The sequence below is a fragment of the Camelina sativa genome, chromosome 9 (assembly GCF_030686135.1).
Source record: "Camelina sativa cultivar CO46 ecotype springtype chromosome 9, ASM3068613v1".
Taxonomy (NCBI): domain Eukaryota; kingdom Viridiplantae; phylum Streptophyta; class Magnoliopsida; order Brassicales; family Brassicaceae; genus Camelina; species Camelina sativa.
Genome location: NC_141888.1, coordinates 7,251,127 through 7,255,105, shown reverse-complemented (window position 1 = coordinate 7,255,105; position 3,979 = coordinate 7,251,127). Strand labels below are relative to the sequence as shown.

General features: G+C 38.6%; 1 non-coding gene across 1 annotated transcript; it reads left to right on the top strand.

Moving 5' to 3' along the window:
• The first annotated feature begins 218 nt into the window (after nt 1–218).
• Nucleotides 219–325, top strand: LOC147937861 (small nucleolar RNA R71). The gene has a single exon (XR_015567635.1). It is a non-coding gene; the product is annotated as a small nucleolar RNA R71 (small nucleolar RNA).
• The last annotated feature ends 3,654 nt before the right edge of the window (nt 326–3,979 follow it).

Sequence of the window (3,979 nt, the reverse complement as noted above, 5' to 3'; positions counted from 1 at the left end):
TAAGAGAAGCTAGCTGGTTTGAATCAAACTCTCCATGCAGTCTCTTTCTTTCAGCATCAGCTCTTTTAGTGCTATTGCTAGAAGCCAAATTCTCAATCAAAACTTCAGCATCTTCTGGAAATCTTGTCTTGAAGTTCTCATGACTTGCAGCATCCAAAGCTAATTGATACTTCCAGTCACACCCTCTAAAGAAGATACTCAACAGTTGTACCTTTGAAAAACCATGGTGTGGACAGTCCCTCTGATAAGCTTTGAATCTCACCCAAGCTGCCTTGAAAGCTTCATCTTGTTCTTGCTTGAATGAAGAGATCTTGACTCTCAGCTCATCTGACATTGCATCATCATAGAAATGGTTAAGGAAAGCCACCTTGATATCATGCCAATTTGTCAAAGATCCAGCTGGCAACTGCTTCAACCACTGAGATGCCTCTCCTGCAAGTGAGTATGGGAAAAGCTTGCAGAATATGAAATCCTCAGTCACTCCATTAGCCTTGATACTGGTCACAAGATCCTCAAAGTGCTCAATGTGGTCCAAAGGCTTCTCATGGGGCAAGTTAGAGAAAGGTCTCTGCCCAACCAGTTGAAAGTAAGCAGGTTTCAACTCAAAATCATTCCTCTGGAATGGTGGAGGAATGATAGCAGACCGGTTCTCATACACAAGATCATCCCGGCTGTAGTCAGCAATGGTCCTGATCAAATCCCGGTTTTGATCATGTCTTAGAACTGGGTTTTGGACGTGGTTGGCAGCTCCACGTATGTCTGCTGCAGGTGGGTGTCGATCGACACCCTCTGGTTGGTGTCGATCGACACCAAGATTTGGCTCATCAACGACAGCAGCTTGCTGGTTCACGACAGCCTGCTCGTTGACAACAGGTTCAACAATCACGTTGCCTTCTGCATCAAGCTTTTGGCCATGCTCATTGCGCAAGTGGCCCTCTTGATCCCTCAAAGCACCATCTTCATCTCGCATCAAAATGACTGGGTTAACCATCTTTAAGGATTTGGTTGCTCTTCTGTTCTCACGCTCAAGTTTTTCTAGCTCTTGGTTTGACAGATTCACAGTAGGATCAATCTTGTTGCTCCTTGTGTGAGGTCTAGGAGGCATGCACCCTAAAACACCAAAGAGAAGAAAAACCAAAACGTGTAAGTAGAAAATAAAAAGAAAAATTTAGACGAAATTAAAAACTCAAATCTAATGGTAGATCAAAGAGTCCCCGACAAAGGCACCAAAATTTCATATGCTCAAATTAAACCCTAGAGCTACTCTCTCAAATTAAGAGGTCACTGTAATACTTAGGGGTCGAATTCCACAAGGACTCTAGATTACACAATAAATTATAGAGTTTTATGATTACGCTAAACAGAATAATTTGAATTTAAAATAAACAATGCAAAATATTAAATAAAACTGTTGTAAATTCAATGGATCAAAAAGCTAGGTCTAGGGAATTTCTCAGAAAATTATGAATTTTTTTTTTTTTTTTTGTCACCCAAATTCTTCATTAAATCTACAACGATACAGAAAGATAAGGCGTATTCGGACACACCCGAATAGCAAGCTTTGAAGTAAAAGCACAAGAGCAAACAGAAATCAAACATAGAGACACAAGTTTGAAAAAACTTGATAAGGAACCAGGAAATATGTCGAACCAAACTAACACGAGTAAACCCATGAAAGAAACCCCATTCAACATAAAAACATCAACTGGTAAAAGGATAGTCACCAAACAATGTGACGTTGAAACGAAATTCGAGCCATCAGTGATGGCTCTAGGCTGAAAACAACCTAGATAGACGCCGGGAAGAATTCCGGTGAGCAAACATCGCCATACTTGGGCGGGGTCCAAACCAACAGCTGTGATTCTAGACTGAAAGCAAACTGCAGAAGTCGGAGAAGTATCCGAAGCAGTCAGGGAAGAGCAGGAGAAGTATCCAGTGCTCCGGTGGGTGAAGTAGCAGATGAAGCCGAGCGGATTTGAGTAGATCTTCTGGACTCTTTGACTGGGCCAGAAACACATGAAGCCCACTAAGAAGAAAGAACTAGAAGCGTAGGTCCAAGAAGTATTAGACCAAGCCCACCAAAAATTCAAACTCTGAAGCCTCAGCACTTGACCTAGCTGAGGTGGGGATGAAACACGGCGGCGGAAGAAGGAGGGACCTTCCAGGATCGCACCAGAAGACACTAACAACATCGCTTGGTTCTTCAGATCTGCGAGAAGGAGGCAGACGGCAGATTGGGAGTAACACATCGAGGGGATGTGTGACCCAGACACGAGTAGAGAGACGGAAAAACTTGGGCAATCCCCAGAGAAGTATCCGGAAAGCCCGCAAGACAGAGAGGCGAACTCAGGGGATGAAAAGCCACAAGACAAACAACAAGACATATAGGGGGATGGAGGAAACGAGGCGTGGAAGATAGAGCAGCTCAAAGGAGGAGCAGCCATGAGCATAACGAGAACCGAAGAGGAAGGATCGACTCAAGTAGAGCTAAGCGAAACGGGAGGAGAAGATCGGAGGAGGAGGAAGGCGGACCGGACCTGAGATCTGAGCGAAGAGAAGCAGGTGCGGCGGCTCTGGGAGATGTGCCCGAGAGAGAAAAAACCTAATTTTTTTTTCTAAGGATATGAAATATTAAATCAATCAATTAATTAGGATTCAAGCAATTAAGAACAGATCTAGAACTCTAAACACTTCTGTAAAATAAATCAGTTCTCACTGTAAATATTATCTAAATTTAAAACCAGAAAATTCAAATCTCTTTGCAAAACTCCAGGTAATAAATCAGCTTTAAAAACAGGTTTAGATTGTTCATCCTTTATATATTAAAAAAGAAACATTCTCACACAAAATGCTGACGTGTCGCACTCACAGAGCTCCAGACATTATTTCCTTTATTTGTCATTAGCTTTTAATAATATTTACATCAGTTTTCCAAAAATATAATTTACACCCAAAATTAAATTTTTATTTTCTCTTTTTAACTTAATCATATTCTTTAATTACATTTTCATAAAATCTTTAAAATGAATTTTAAGAACTCTTTGTTCATATAATATGATAATATAAGATTGATATTAGAATAATTCTCACGGGTTAAATTTTAATTATGATACATAATTTTTCTATATTTTAAAATACTACACAATCAAATTTTAGATTCCAATTACCGATAAATATTATAGATTTTGTAAATAAAAATTACAGTAAAAATATTTAATAATTAATTTATTCCGCATATAGTGCGGGTTGTTACCTAGTAAAATTATTAAATCAAATCTCTTTGCAAGAAGTAATTTTGCTCATCAAAAGGTTTTATCAGGAAAATTAATTATATTCTCATATCAATTTATTTTCCTAGGATATTAATTCTAGATGGCCAATCAAGGATTAATATGAAGAACAACCTATGATGAAGATCTAGAAAGATAATGAATCCTAAATAAACAGATCTAATAATTCATAAAAACCCTATGAAAAACCCTGAACCTAACAAGCAAACTACTCAGACATATTCAATGAAGAACAAAACATAATTCTGAATAATAAGCAATAGAAATTAAAATAGTAAGAAGGAGTTTAGGAATTCTTCTCTCAAAGAGTTCAGATCTCTCTCCAAAGCTCTCAAAATCTCACAGGGTTGCAGGAAAAATAAAACTTGATAGAATGCCACTTAAGGGTTTGTAAAACCTAAAAATACTATTTATATGTCCTCAAACACGTCAGGGACTTATGCTGCAAATATGGAAAACTTTGGGGCAGATTTGTAAAACTTCCAAATTTGAAGACTTGTCTCGATTTGCAATGGGTGTCGACCGATGCTCTTCTAGTGTCGATCGATGCCCTTCGTATAATCAGACTCTAAATTGATTTCCTCCGGTTAAATGCTCCAGAATCATCCAAATTGCTCCATTTTGCTCCTTTCATGCCAAAATCCTATAAAACCTGTTAAGACTCAAAAACATCCTAAAAACACATCAAA